Genomic DNA, 15,905 nt, shown 5'->3' with positions numbered 1-15,905 from the left:
AGATCATTAATAACTTTATGTGCGTTCTGCCATGTGTCTGCTTGCTTTCATGTCCTCCTCCACAGCAGCTTGGTTCTGCTGTGAGAGATGACATTCCTCCTGAGTAATTGTCAAGCCTGTAGGGCTTTGATATTGGAGGTCCCCACATCAGTCCCACTACCAAGGGAAATGACAGAAGGTCTGTAAGCCTTCTTCATCCCCCCGGAATGACCGTGGTTGCAACTCTTTACCATGAATTTAAAAACAGATGTCTTTTCGGAGGAACACGCTTAACCAGATTTGTTCTTCAGCTCAACATGCCATTAGCTGTTCAGTAGCAGTGCACAAGCCCTAAAGAGCTCCTTGCTCAAAGAGCTTCGGGTAGCACCTAAGAAGGAGTTAACCTGCCCACCCAGATGCTATTGTTAGCCCACAATGGATCATTTGCAACAGAATCAATGTTTTCCTGGCTCTTCCTTTGTCGTCCCTGACCACCACCGCTGCCGTACAGCTAAATAAAGCCGTGCTTGCTTCCTTTTCGTTGAATCTCAGATGATATTTTCTCTTTCTCCAGCAAGTTACTTGAGCAGTCCTCTCCTCCCTCTGCAGCTGACTCATCTCCAGTCGCATTTATCCCTAATATCAGCCATCTCCCCATGTGGTACAGAGTTTTCTGGCAAAAAGCAGAGAAAGATTGGAAACTCAGCTGTATCAGAACAGATTTTGTAGGGGACAGTTTGTTTGCTGTCGAAAATGCACGTCTGTTTTCTAAGGTGGAGAGAATTTGATGCGCCACAAAAACACAGCAGAAAAATTTACAGCCTCTTAACCAAAACAGTAAGATTCACAGATGCTATTCAAAATGCTTAAATAGATTTTTTTTTCTATTTTTTTTTAGCCCCTGAGATTTTTCTGCAGTAATTACATCCATCCCTATAAAATCTAATTGACTGTACAATATGTAAAGTGGCACAGTATTATCTAAGAGTATGTGTCTGGCATTTAATACATAATTTTTCAGTTCTTACTTCAGGTTACTGCCTCCTCATTTCATTTCCTTTTTCACATTATGGGGCTCTAGTGTTCATGATGATGATAAAATATCTCATCCAAGGGGCTGCCAACTAAAATTTTAATCAAAGGCCTTCCATAGCTGAAAGACTAGCCTTGTTAAGTGATCGATATCTATTGATGGAAAAGAGCCTAGAAGAAAAATAGTTCCCTTTGCCTTTGCAAAGGAAGAAGTTATCAGAAGTTATTAGAAATGTGGAACAATTTGCCCCTCCCGCACCTCCTAGGAGCCTGGATCCAACCGGAGATAGACGGGCTGAAATTATCACGTGCATGTTTCGAGACCTCTCCAAAGCTGGGTTGTTAATTAGGACGTGAATCGGAGCAGCCTGCTGACGGCTGACACCCCAGGAAAAAAAATCTACCATAATTACCATTACGTACCACAGGACTTTTCTCCAAGCCACACGTGTCACTTGGCTGTGCAATGGGCAACAAAGGGAGAGCAGCCTAAAAGGGCTGGGGAAATGTGTCAGACACCCAGGGACAGACCAGTGAAGAGTGCTAATTACTACGCCTGTTTGGCAGCAGAACTACTTGGATGCAAAGAGAGGCACCGCCAGCAAGCTGGGATCACATCGCCATGAAATGGAGCGGGAGGGCTGCTGAGACATCTCATTGAGGTCTGCCATGAGGGGATTTGAAAGGGATTTCCCTTCCATGCAGGGAAAAGGGATGTCCTACAACGTAGGTGGAGCAGGTTCCAAGCCCCCGTCCCTCAAAGGATTCCTATTCCACAAGTCTTGTTATTGAGGAGGATACAAAAGTGACTGCTTTTGTTTTCCACCAATATCGGTTCTTTCTGAAACAAGGGCTAGTTGGTCAGCCAGAACACTTCAGAGGATGTAGGTAATCGGTAACAGGGTGCTGTAGGGTGATGTAGTGGCTTATGTTCACTTCTGTGCATCAAGTACTCTGTTCAGTCTATTTTCAAGTGGACTGGGGAAGGTACAATAGCAAGACTCCCACTAATTTCATATACACATATTTCTCCTCCATCACATTTCTGATCTCATTTACCCCATGCATACAATGAAGCACTTTCCCCCTTCTCAATTATTTTTATCCGTTCTCCACCATCACACAATTCTGTACATCTTTGCTACCTTCTCTTTAAAAAGCATCGACAATCCACGCAAACTCAACACCATTTCTCTATTACGAGAGCCCAGGCCTTGTCTGTGGTATGGGACGGCCCCTCCTCAAGACTGCAAGGTTTTGTTTCTCCTGGGAAAACTGCATAAAAGGGTTTTGTTGGCCTTGCCATAGACTTCCCTAGATAGGTCTAGAACCCCTACTACAGCACCGTGCACGAAATCATGGCTCACTGCTCAGCACCGTGCACATTGGAAGGAAAAAATCAAGTCCATCCCAGGAAGACTGAATGATTAGAAGTGAGCTGCAACCCAGCCAGACCTTCCCTTGAGAGCTCAGACAGATATTACCCTGGTCTGCAGTTTCTGTTGGAGCCCACTCTAGCAGCACAATCCAATATCTTTCTATTTCTAATATTTTTGGGGATGGCAGGAACGCTATCTGGTGAGTGGCAGATTGCTACGCTAGCCAAGTTATTTTGCAGAAAAAAAAAAGTCCTGAAGTGCTGAAGCTGCGTTTGTGTACTCCCCGCACACACTGGCATTTTCAGGACTGTCTGGATTTTACATTTGCACACAAAGCAAAGGCTCTCCTGGCCTCCAGGGAGGCTGGAAGGGTCTCACAGCCCCCGGCTGGAGGCAGAGGCTGGTCAGCAGTCACCGATACGAGTCTGCTTGTGCAGGCATGGGACTTGTGAGCATCCCTGCTGCATGGCAATGAGGTTTGCTTTTGAAGAACACTCTGAAAAAAAAAATAATCAAATTCATCCAGGGTTAAACCACAGGCTTTTCAAAACCCTTCCAGTTGCCAACCAGACAGCCCTTGTTGACCCTGTGCCCTACCATCTTTTCTTACTGTCTCACATTAATAAAATCAAACCACTCCCTGCTCCATCCCAAGAGCAAGTCCTCAGAGTAAATGCGTGTCAGGCCTGTAACGTATGTCTCCGCTCAACTCTGGAACCAGTTATTTTCCCTTAGCTCTAAAAATAGATAACTACAGTTGACTACATTTTGCTTTGGCTATCCGCTCTCCCCGTGTCTGTCAGTAGAAAGCATTCTGAATTCAAGGTACCAACCAAAAGATGTCCGAGCCAGCCCTGAGCTAGCAGGAGTTGGTGCAGTTTCACACGTGGTCTCGCTGTTTTGTCTACGGGTTTTCTGGCCAAATTCTGCCCAGGCAGGTCTTGAGAAGCATCTCGATCATGTGCTTTCCTGACCTTGATGTTTTGAGTCTTCAGTCATGGGCAGAGACGCAGATGAGTCAACGGCAGGAAATATCTCTGAAGGCAGAAGAAAAATCTGGGCCGACCACAAAACGCTGCCTTTCTGGCAAGCCAGGCTGATCGGGGTTTGCTGCTGTGCCTGGCTGCTAACCAGCGAAGCCATAATTCCCAAATATACTGGTGCCCTGGGAACATCTCTAAAGGAGCAATAAATTCACAAAAATGGAAAATGGACGCATTACTTTCCTCTCTGATATGCCTCATGGACATCATTTAATCCATTTCCTACAGCTAAACCTGCATTACCCAACCAGAGGCAGTCGGAGTAAATGACTGGATCCAGCCCCCGCTTGACTGCGGAGCGTTCATAATTTTGCTCAGCTCCCTGCTTAAATTGGTTTTCACCTAAAGAGATATTTACCGTAATATCCAAACATTGTTTCTAAGCAGGCAAGGGATGTTCCTGTGGATGAAACGCAATCGTCTAGGTGCTCAGCAAAGAAAGCAGAGACGTGGCAGATGGAGATTTGTAGTCAGATGTGCTACCTTGGGGCAAGGCTGAGTGCCCAGGCTGGCCAATGTCCTAGTCAAGAATAAAGAGAAATGTCCCAGAGGGTGGCTGTTTTAGATGCTGAGCTCAGCTCCCGCTGCAAGTGATCGAATGCCTGCCTCTTGTGGTGCTTCACAAACAGATCTGTCTGAAAAACAGAGAAATTGGGGCTGAGCCGGAGGGAACAGCACCACGGGCAGAGCTGAGAGATCTTGCTGCTGCTCTCCACCTGTGATTTGGGTGAACAAACCTGTAGCTGTGATCCTTTGACGATGCAGACAGCAGGACTGCTCCGTGGGCAGCAGGGCTGCTTGTCCCCAGGCAGCAATTTCTGCAGGCACGGCGATCATCTGGCCACAACAACACTGCACAGGAGAATTTGGGAACCACCAGGAGCCCTAACAAGTTGGGTTTTTTTTCAGGAAAGACTTTCAAATGTGAGTACTAAAGTGAATCCGTAAGCCTGGAAGAGCTCGCGCTGCTCCCCACCACCACCTATTGCACATGTTAGAATATTTTTTAATTGTTTCTCCATCTCGTTGTTTTCTTGATTGAGTTGCAATGAAATTTTAGCCAACCACAAATGAACAGTTTCTGAGATGTTAAAGCCCTGCAGCGGCCTGCCAGCTGAACGCGAGAGAGCCTCAGTTTGTTTCAAGCAAAGAGATTCCCAAGGCGCCGTTTAGCACATAACAAATCAGCTTCCTAAAAATACAGACATTTCGGAATTATGGTTGCTTCATTCCTCGTCCTGGCTCTCTGCATCACGAGAGATTTCGAATTCCCAGTCCGAGCTAGGGAACGCCTGGAGAGCCGTCCTGCCTTCCCCTGCACGGGCTTTGGGAACGCCCAGGAACCGCTCTGCACTCACCTACAGAAGCAGCTGCTGGGATATGGGATGCAGAAGCCAGTGACAAGACGGATGATATAAAAATAATAACAAAGTGTTCCCGAGTATTATATTGTCGGCTGTCTCATCATGCTCACAGTTCATACACATTCAGTTTAGCTTAGGAGTAGCCCTACAGAAAGACCATTTTATCTCCATTTTACAAACCACTCAGACTAGAGGGCTTTGCTCTCCCTGTCCCCGGTCCTGTACCTAAACCATAAATCTTGTTCCTCCTATACTGCTCTGCCATTTTTTATACTGATCTCTCATAAATGCCACGTCTGTGAAAGATGCTTTAGTACACAGGGAAAAATAAATACAAGTGCATATCCAGAGAATAAGCCCAGTAACAACCGTCCCCTATCCCTTGTTAGTATTCCTCAGCTTTAAATGTGATTTAAAGACATCGCATTTGACTGTGACAAGGGCATCGGTCTGCACAGACCAGCTGCTGTACGTCTTGCTGAGCACCCACAGCAGCAGCTTTATAGCCGGCTGCAGATGCAGGGCACCAGCAAGAAAGAAAAAGCCACAAGGACTGAGCAGAAGGTTACCTGGGATGCCTGGGATCAGTCCCCTGCTCCCAGAAGCCATTATTTAATCTGTCTCAGGTTTTTATAGGCCCACAATAATTTAAGAACACTTAAACAACTTTAATAACACTTGCTTAATATTCATTGGGTTCTCAAGTATTGCAATGTTGGAGCTGCCTGCCATGTTTTCATGACATGCCTCCCTTTCCCGTAAGGCGCGGGATAGCTGAATGATGGGTGCGACTTTTAGTCTTTAAAACGTGAGCTAGAAACAAGGCAGCTGTGGGTGGCTTTGCATCACACCATCCTAGATCACTTAAACCCCCAAACTGAAGCCTGCGCATAAAGCAGTGGCTTCCAAGACCTGATTTATTCCAGATGCTCTGACATTCCTGCAAAGGAGAACAGGGTATAAATGCAAGCAGTGAATGGCCAGTGAGTGTGAGATGGAGCGAGCTCCTGTCCTGGTGCTTTGCTATTCAGAGCACAAACGAAAGGTCCCTGCTCAAGGAACAGGACATTTTGCTGGGCTGAAGCAGCAGATTTCTACGTTCATTACACAAATAGAAAACTAAAATAATTAAAACTATGATACAGCAGACATTCCCCACACAATATTGTGTTACAGGAATCTCAGGGAGCAAAGAGGAAAGGGGATACTGTCACGGATGCACTGCTTCGGCAGCAAGTTACCTGTGGCTGGGTATGCCAGAAAACCAGGATGTGATTTAAAAGGGAAGATCCATCCAGAAAGGGATGTAATTACAAGGTGGGACTACTACATTAGCGTGTTGTGAGTGGATGGCAGGGGTTCTGACGGAAACATAGGTTAGATAGTTTTCTTGCTTATTGTGCAGGCAGAAATTCAGCAAAAGGCCTGTCCAGTCTGAATTTAAAGAATGATTGATTTTGCTAACATTACTGTTACTTTAACATGGGAAAGAAAAGAAAAGAAAAGAAAAGAAAAGAAAAGAAAAGAAAAGAAAAGAAAAGAAAAGAAAAGAAAAGAAAAGAAAAGAAAAGAAAAGAAAAGAAAAGAAAAGAAAAGAAAAGAAAAGAAAAGAAAAGAAAAGAAAAGAAAAGAAAAGAAAAGAAAAGAAAAGAAAAGAAAAGAAAAGAAAAGAAAAGAAAAGAAAAGAAAAGAAAAGAAAAGAAAAGAAAAGAAAAGAAAAGAAAACTTAGAAAACTTCCTTTCCAGCACAAACATTTGGGTCCACGCTGATGGAAGGCTGCCCAGGGAAGCTGTGGCTGCCCCATCCCTGGCAGTGCCCAAGTCCAGGCTGAATGGGCTTTGGGCAGCCTGGTCCAGCAGCAGCGACACCCCCATGGCAGGGGGATGGAAGTAGGAGATCCTTAAGGGCCCCTTCCAACCCAAACCATCCCCTGATTCTGTGTCATGCGTACTTTAACCTCCCAGCTCGGTGCATTCCCAATGCCCAGCACAGACTGGTCTCTCCCCTTAAGAGCTCCGTAGTACACGCACATCGCGTGCCAGTCAACAGGAAAAGTTTTACAGCACGAAAATATGAAGACACTGTTTGCTCAATGAGAGCAGGCATAAAAGCTTGGGAACTGCTTGAACACTGACCTAAAGCGAAAGCCGCGGCTGTTGGTTGAAACTCACAGGGGCCAAGAAGTAAATGCGACAGCAGAAGTGCTTTGGTTTGCCTTGTATAGAAGTAAAAGGAGGACGCTTCCCAGTGTGGCTGGATTTCTTGCTGACACAGAAATGGAGGAGCTGGCAAAAAAAGAATGACTAAAATCAGGTCCATCTGCTTAGAATTAGCTTCTGAGTTCGCGCGATCCACCATGCAGCAGCAGTGCACAAAAGGAGAACGAAAGCAGGGAAGTGTGATTTTGAAAGTGAATTCCCGTGCAGGGATGTGCTAGTTTTAGCAGTTTTTGTCAAGCAAGAGCTTTCATCTAGAGCTTTAGTCATCTGCTATTTCAGAGCAAGGTGGTGGACTGACGTTAAAGGAGAAGAACCAGGACAGACCTGCACGGAAACACTCATGTGTTGTGGTCCCAAAGCAGACGGACTGATGCCACTCTTTTTTGGAGAAAGATTTTGCTGCTTTTCTAACCCAGGACGAAACTGAAACATGAAACTTCAGCAGTTACAACAAAATGGGTTTATCCTCCCCTACTGGGCTCTAATAAGAATATTTTTGGACAGAGGTCAGGAAGGGGATTACATACGCACACAGATCCACGCGACGTCTTTAAAGAGAATTCCTGCTTTGTCTGCTACCCATTAGCGACTGCCAGGTCAACACCAAGCCTTCAATAATCTGCGCTTTTTGGACAAAAACGGCTGGAAGCCAGCACAGATAGTTGATAGCTTTCCTCCTGCTAGATAGTTCACTGCACAAATAGCTGTGAAGTTAGTGAGGTTTCGCTGATATTGACTGACTGAAGCGTTAACTCGCCCTAGCGAGAGCTTTTCCATCTGAATTTCCCTCGATGGATATGGATGCTGCATACCTTTCCAGTCCATCGACTGATTCTTTTCTTATGGGCTTCCTGCTTGTCTGCAGAACGTCTCAGAATACCCTTCATATAGGCTTGGCACTGGCATCATGCAAAAAAACCTCTTCGTTTTCTGCCTAGCGTTCGATTTTTTACTTTTGTTTTATTTTTTTTGAAAAGACTGTGCATCACTCCAGACACTCAATTTCTGAAATAAAAAATAAAAAATAAATATAAAAAAAAGCCCTGCAGTTTCTATCCAATTCTGATGATTTGAGAGTTTTGTGTTCTGCTATGCTGTAAAGAGTGGGAGGAAAAAATTGCAAGGAACAACAATTCATTTCTAGTTTTCTATCAGCTAAACATTTATAGTTCAGCTCACTAATAGTCTCCCACATCAGGCAGAATGAAAGCAGGAAAATGCAGTTACAATAGTTCTTTTCATTTAAAAGAAAACGTAACTTTCACAACTAATTTTTGAGGTGTATTTTTACTGTGGTAGGTAACCCCCCCGACAAGAAGGAATTAACTTCAGGTGATGTGAGCAAAGGAACACTTTGCCAGCCACTGAGAGCTACAGTGCTTAACACAGTTATTTATTTATTTATTCCTTAGTAATACTGCTTGGTTAGTGTTACCATTGGGAACTCAGCACAGTCATTTTTTATTATCCTGAGTATTGTTTCTGTAAGAAAATTCATCTGCAAAAAAACATATTGTGAGATCCTACTGATTCTTTACCCGATTAAGCAAATAAATGCACAACTTTTTTCATTTAGCTGCTCCTCCTTGATCACCTTCACCTCTTTGCTAAGATGATTTTCTGTTTGAGCCCAAGCATGTTGGAGCACTGTGAGTATAAGATCCAGTAGCAGCATGCTCCAAGATACCACGAACTCTATTATTATTATTATTATTATTATTGTTGTTGTTATTATTATTATTATTTTCCTGAGCAAATCGTGAAGTCCTAGGCAAGAGGGACTCCTTCCCCCCCCTCAGCATCTGCTAAACCAGCGATCAAATAAGCAGCAGCAGCAACATTCCCTACACACTCTCAAAGACACTTTCTAAATTCAATTTGCTCCTGGATCAGCGATCTTTGCATGGGATTTTCCAGTCTGTGGGACAAGAACTTGTATCAGCCAGCAGTCAGTCTCCTGCTCTAGCTACTTCAGCCAGTGATGTACTTGTTCCCATCGCCTAGGAACAGAGTGAGGCACCTAAAAATAAGTGACGGGACTGCTTCCTCCACCTCCCCATACCACGTTGATTTAGGACAAAGTTGCACAGTGAAATCCAGCACTCGAGCCTGGTTTCTGTGACGTTCGGTCAGAGGAATTCTGTGTATTGTTTGTGCACGGAAAATGTTGGAGGGGAAAATCGCTTTGGTTTGGGTCCATTCTTCAGGCTATAGAGAACATCGTGCCCCAGGTTTCTGCCAAAAAGCAGCGTGCACTGGCACTCTGACACCAGCCAGCCTGGGAACATCCATGCACGTTCACGGTGGCCCACTAAAAGATAAGCGAGCAGTCCGATACATGTACATCATCACCGGCTCTGGTTCTGCAGGCTCTACGGGATGGGGATTTATTAACACGAGCGTGATTAGAAACACGTCTGCCTTTGTACCGGTCCTTGCTAGTGGGCAGCGTAAACGAGGGAGGCTGCTCCAAGCTGAACAGTAAGGATGCCTCATTGCTTGATCCTCTTTCCAAGATCACGAGCTGTTCCCTAAATCCAAGGGCCACAGATTTCTCACTGCTTACCACAGGCCCAAACCAGTCCCACACCCTGCAGGAAACTCAGAAAAGACTTTAAAAAAAGGTTAAAAACCACGACAAACAGAATGTGCCGTGGGGAGACAGTAAGGGTTATCACGGGAATCACCAGCACCATGTCCCTGAAATAAGATGGCATTTATGAGATGGTAACAGCCACGTAGCACTAAGAAAGTGTTTTCAGTAATAATAAATTCTGACCATCTCAACGCACAGGCAATGTAAGTGTCAGAGAACTAAGAACGGAAACCAGAAGACAACTCCGAATGCTGACTCGCCAGTGCCAGGACCTGAACACGAATACTGAGCATCACTGCAGGAGCAACATTGCTTTTTTTTTGGCTTCCTTCACATGATATCAGTAGGCACAAGGGCACAGAACAACCCAGAATCCTGCTCTACTGCCCCAGCAACAAGCCACTCCGTACCTCTAGATGACAACCTGTCCATATGAGTGGAATAATCCAGTGCCTTTCACTTTTAGAGATGTTATGCAGTATGGAGCCCAATTAGTCGCTAGAAAGAATCAGTGAGAAGGACACATTTTCTTGTAATTGCACTCAGTTTCTTGGAAAGCTGCTTGCAGTTATGCTTGGGTCTGAAGAACAACAGACAGCACAGTACATCATTTCTTCCCTGTAAATTGGATTTACAATAAAACATTTTTTTTTGTGCTTTCACCCCAAATACTTCGTCGTTTTACATTTAAGTTATTTAGTAATTCCTGTGACAGTGAAAGATGTCAGAAAAATCACTGCTCTTTTGACCTTTGATTCATCAGCATGAAAAAAAAAATAAATTGGGGAACTTTTGTTATGGGCAGCATTACAAACAGGTACTCCGGAGGCTCGAAAATACCAAAATACGATCAGGAATGAAGGAACTTGCTCCAGCACCTTCTTCATGTAAGACTATTCCTTGCATGAACACTGAAGAGCCTCTGAGACTAATTCAATAATTTGACCTATTTTTAACTCACTTTCTGTTCCATGTGATGTTAAAAACGGACAAATCGTGTATTTGGGCTTGTATTTTGTTTCACGATTGCCCATCATGTACCATCTAGAAATCCTCACTAAAAGCTCAAATTTGCTAACCGAGCCTAGGGCAATTTTACTATTATCCTCCTACATTAGTAAGAATGAGTATTGAGTAGTAGAAAAAAAATTAAGAATATAAATATTTTCATTTATGGTTTTTTTTTTCCATTTTTTCCCCCATTGTTGAACCATGAGTATTTTTTCCTCACCTGCCTCGTCCCCAGGGCTCTGGAGGACAATAAATTGCACAGGACATCGCTCCTTCACCTAAAACCTTATAGAAAAGACATTTCCACTGCAAATCTTCCAGAGACACAGATCGAGTGTAAATAAAATGTGTGGAGCTATTGAATTAAAGTCCTTCACATGTAAAAACATTTTGCTCTGCAAATCTAATTACCACTCTCGCCTGTTAGTGTTTTAAGGAGAGTTTATAAATGTCAGGCAGTTGGGAGGGTTTGTTTGGGTTTTTGGGCTTTGTGCTGTTTCTTTGTTTTTCATAAGATGCTAATTTGCAGTAATTGTATTATGCAGTCTTAAGAGGCTGGCTCAGAGGAAGGGAATTATTGGTGTGTGTATTTTAGTAATAATGATTAGAGAGACAAAAACTGAGGCAGGAGAAAGAACTTATTACTAAAATGCTCACGTACTGCGGAAGAAAGCTACAGCTTGTTGCTTTAAGGGGAAAAAAATCTGCCTAGCATCTCTCAAACACCTATGTCTACTGGTTTGCCACCAAGATACTAATTGTATATAATTTTATAGGCCGAAATAATTTAAGGCAATTAATGGGAATAGAGGAAGAAACGAGCAATGATTTTTGTTGTAGCACGAGGCGCATAGAGGCTGCGAGCTCCTTGTGCAATTTGAAGTCCTTAAGTGGAAGGACCCACCAGGAGAGGAAAAAAACCTAAAATGCGATTGCTTGGTGGTGGTGGTGCAGCAATACCTCAATATCTTAATTAGGAACACAGCATGCTCTGCTCTGCGCAGACCCGAAGTAAAACGGCAGCTCCGACCCCGTGGTGCTCAAGACATGATCGAGCAGATGGGTGAGGAAGCGAGCAGGTGTGGCAGAAGAAGCAGGAGACTTCAGCCTAGGCAAAAAAAAAAGCCACGAGATGGCTCTCCATCCATCTGCCCCAAACCATCAGCTGCATGGCGAGGCTGGCAGGGCAGCAGGCTGGCTTGGAGGAGGTGAAAGCTGTGGCTTTTTATGGATTCACTTTTTTTTTCAGCAGCTTTTGGAAATTCAGGTAAAATCCTTTCCAAAATTGTTGATGAGTCATTTTTGCTGAACCGAAGGGCAAGAACCCAGGGCGGAGCGTGCAGGGGTTCCAGACAGGACCTGGGAGCCGCATTGTGCTGGTTCAGCTCATGAAATTACTCCTGAATCGCAAGAAGAAAGGAAAAAAACAAAACAAAACACAAAAGGACAAGAAAGGCCTTGAAAAGGCTGAGCATCTGGGTGGCTTCATCTCGAAAATGGAAATGGAAGAAACTGGGACCGGGGTTTCTGTTCCCCACAAGTTTGGTTTGGTGATGCACAGAGTCCCCTTGCTCCTGGTCCAGTTTCAAACAATCAAGGATTAAAGATTCAGCCAAATTCTGTCATACAACAAAGAGCCTGAAGAGATTTGCCAAGGGGATCTGTTAGATACGATCTGGTTTTTGACGCCAGAAGGGAGATGCCTGTTACATCGTCCTCCTGGATAGACTCTGAGTGCTGAGTGCTACAGCTTCTTTACACATTTCTTGGACTGTGAAGGTATAGTCATCTCCCTTTCGTGTGGTTACCCTACAGTGATCCTGCATACGGATGCTGCTGCCTGTCAGACCCGCTGTGGAGTTATGGCACACTCACTACTTTCATCTCTTTCTCTGGAACATCTTGTGCTGGCCCCTACTTGACAGGCTCCCAGATTAGATGGAGCACTGATTTATTTTGCCATGGCAGTTTCTGTCCCAATAGTAAGCCCAGTGAGCTCAGAAGACAAGTTTCGGGAGCTCCAGCTGTTGACTTCGTGGGTTTGGGTCTCATCCCTTCCCGTGCCGACGGCCGTGCTGCCCCCAGAGAGCTGCTCCCTGTACCCCCACCAGAGGCACTCGCTGGTGCCCCAATTCTTGTAAAACTCCTGACTCCCCTTACCAGCCTCAGCCCTTGCATTTCAAGGGGATCTCAGACAAGACACGCTGTCAGTAAATAACGGGCAAACATCCACCCGTGGAAAGGCTGCTGGATCATAAGCATCACACCTCCTTTCCCTAAACAATTTTCTCTAACGTTGCCAGTAAACCACTGCTGCCTGGAGGTGGCAGTGGGTGAAGCGAGCTCTGCATTTCCATTCCCAAAGTACCACGGGCTCCTCGTAGACGAGAGGCTCTATATATCAACTGTAACTTCTTGTTATGCTTTGTTGGAAGATCACGCGGGCAAAAGCTGCTGTTCAAGGCCAGTCGGGAGATGGAGGCTGAGCAGAGATCTCACTTGTGTACGGCCGTATGGTAAGAGGATGCCCCGCTCTTGGACAACCAGCCAACGCTCACAGCAACACGAGGGGACAAACAAAGCCCGTGGTGACTTCCAGCCCCGCTGGACTAAGGGAACGTTTCTGAATAAAGACACGACTTCTACCAAAGGCTTTTTCAGAGCTGCGCATCTCTAAAGCAGTCAAGGAATTCACTGCGCTGTGTGCTTTGGATGGGAAAGAAAACTTGCAGGCCTGCAGCGAGTGCTGAGGCACAAGACCAGACCTAAATCTAGCTCAGATCTGGGTGAGATAAAGCAGCACCCTGGTATTGTTCCCGTCACAGTGATGTTGTAAGGGCTGCTGTACAGAGAGCTGCATGTGCCACACTGGAAGCATGGGCAGAGCCCTGGCCCTACAAAGATCCTGCCTTGCCAGACAGAAGTTGGAAGGAGAAAAGGAGATTCAGGAAGAAAAATCAAGGCAGCAGCATGAAGGCAGGTGTTTCAGAGCACTGGATCCCCCTGGTTCTCAGAGGTGGGCAGGCAGCATATAAAAACCTGGAAGAAGCATTTAAATCATGCCCATCTTGGTCTGTCTTGCTTAAGCTCACCTTCTGCTCCCCTAAACCACTTTACATACTGCAGATTCGGGTGAAGCTAAAGCAGAGAGAAGTGGCATCAACTCTCACTGCAGGAAAGCAGCGGTAATGTTATGGGAAAGGGCCCAGCAAGACACAGAAGGTAAACAAGAAAGAAGCAGGAGGAATGAAAACTGAAGTAGGCACTCATCTCTGGGTAGATTTGTTTCAGCAGTAGGTAAAAATCAATCTTCCCGAGGCTACGAAATAGCACTGCTCTCCATACGTGGTTAGACTTCATCAGATCACCCAAGTAATAAGTCAGACCGGGAAATTCTCCATGAGTTGCATGGGAATAAACTTTTAACAACAGCTCTAATCAGGAGGTCTTCAGACCTGCAACTGGACACAAAATCCAGTGGCCCAAATCTTCATCTGCTGTGACCTGAGAAATTATCGTTAGCTTTAGCGAAGCTGTATGCAAAGCATGGCTCTTCCTTTCCTCATAATCAGCCTCTACTTAGTGATTCAGCAGCATGGTGGGAAAAGTCCTCATGAATCCCAAGATGGAAAATTTTAGGCACCTGTAACACCTCACTATTAAAACGTGTTTAATATAAACAAGCAAATCTATCTGCTTTGAAAATGTTCAGCCCCATTTATCTTCCACTCGGCTGTGCTATGAGCTTCGGGCTCTCCTAATCTTAAAAGACAGAGGAATGGGACTACTCCTCCTTCGAGCTGAAGTTTAATAGGCAACATTTAACATCGCTTGCCTTCGAGTGGATTTTCTTTCTCATCCAAGCATAAGCTAAACCCCTACTACACCCCAAGGGCTGATTTCTCGATGCAGTACTTTCCACTGCTTTCTGAAAGGGTGAACAATCTCATCAAAGCCTGCAGCAGCTCAGAGAAGTTACTCCACTGCTGGTCTCAGACAATCCCAGCGTGCCGGAGGTTGGCAGGGACCTCTGGGTCCATCTGGTCCAACCCTGCTCTGATTTTAACCAAGCTACTGAATAAGAGAGGACCAGAGGCTGAGAAGTGACCGAGCAGCTGCGCACTATTTGCCTGTAGCCCTCCCCTGGGAGCCCTTTCTTGCTAATGAATATAATTGGCAATACAGTAAGTAAAGGAGCTTGCTTGTGATAAATGCTATCTAGACAGAGCTGGGGACAACCCTGACGTCAGAAGGATTTCAGTCTACATGAATAAGAAAAGCACGAGGAAAGCATCATACTTCACAGATAGGGAAGAGAAGACTGGAAGCAGACTTGCCAAAGACCTTCTCTGATGGACTTCTGAAGACCTTGCAGCAGAAACAAGGACTGTTCGGCACTCCTGTTCTTTCCACTGCCTGAACACGAAGGCCTGCCTTTCTCTGTAGATCTTACCTGTAGAAAAAAGATGCTGGGTGGGACCCTACAGGATACTCCCTCTCTAGAGAGGATTGAAGCTCCTCGATCAACAGATCTTTGCCTAATTGCCCTTAAAAACTCCCAGTGTCGGGTTTTCCACAGCCTCTGCAAGCAGCCTTTGCCCTGTCTTCAGAGCTGCAAAGCTTTCGATTAAACAGTTCCACCTCTTCCAGCCCCACCGGTCACGTTTTCTAGATTTTTATCATTCCCGCTGCTTTATCCTGAATTCTTTCTGATTAGTACAGAGCTTTTAAACTGGACACATGCAACTCTGGCACAGATCTTGGCAGAGCTGAGCACAAAGATTGCTTCACAAAACCCGGCTGTGTCAGTAATCCTATCCTGTCCTCTTCACCTGATGACACACGTCGACTGTCCTTCGTTTGGTGCCCCTTCTGACGCTGGGCTGTAGGAATTCTCCACCGCGATGCACTCATTTTTCTCTGAGGATTTTAGGACTGTCTGGCGCTTCCTTCTGCTTCCCTCCATTCCAGGAAGATGTCCTCCAACAAGGGTATTACTCATCGGGAGCTGATGGTTTCTGAGCACAGCACTAATAACTGAAGCTACGAACATAAATTTATTTCCATCGGGCACTTAAGAGCTTGGAACCAGCCACCAGGATGAAGAGGTCACACGTACCAGGAGGAGCAAAACCCTGGGCTTTTAGGAGGATTCTCTGAGGATTTTAGGACCCTGGGTCTTTAGTAACTCAAGCTTTCCTTTATTTATTTAGGCTTCAGCCTCTCCTAACATCCATTGTTACTCAGGGAAATCATGGCACAGGGTGACACCCCGGTCTGT

General features: G+C 45.2%; 1 long non-coding RNA gene across 1 annotated transcript in view; it reads right to left on the bottom strand.

Moving 5' to 3' along the window:
• The window catches only part of LOC106046254 (uncharacterized), a 237,577-nt gene that overhangs the window by 191,522 nt on the left and 30,150 nt on the right, over positions 1-15,905 (bottom strand). Inside the window, exon 10 of the long non-coding RNA XR_010826660.1 lies at positions 231-652. This is a non-coding gene — a long non-coding RNA (uncharacterized lncRNA). The remainder of the gene's footprint in view (positions 1-230; positions 653-15,905) is intronic.

Source organism: Anser cygnoides, chromosome 26 (assembly GCF_040182565.1).
Source record: "Anser cygnoides isolate HZ-2024a breed goose chromosome 26, Taihu_goose_T2T_genome, whole genome shotgun sequence".
Lineage (NCBI taxonomy): Eukaryota > Metazoa > Chordata > Aves > Anseriformes > Anatidae > Anser > Anser cygnoides.
This window is presented reverse-complemented; position numbering and strand designations above follow the sequence as displayed.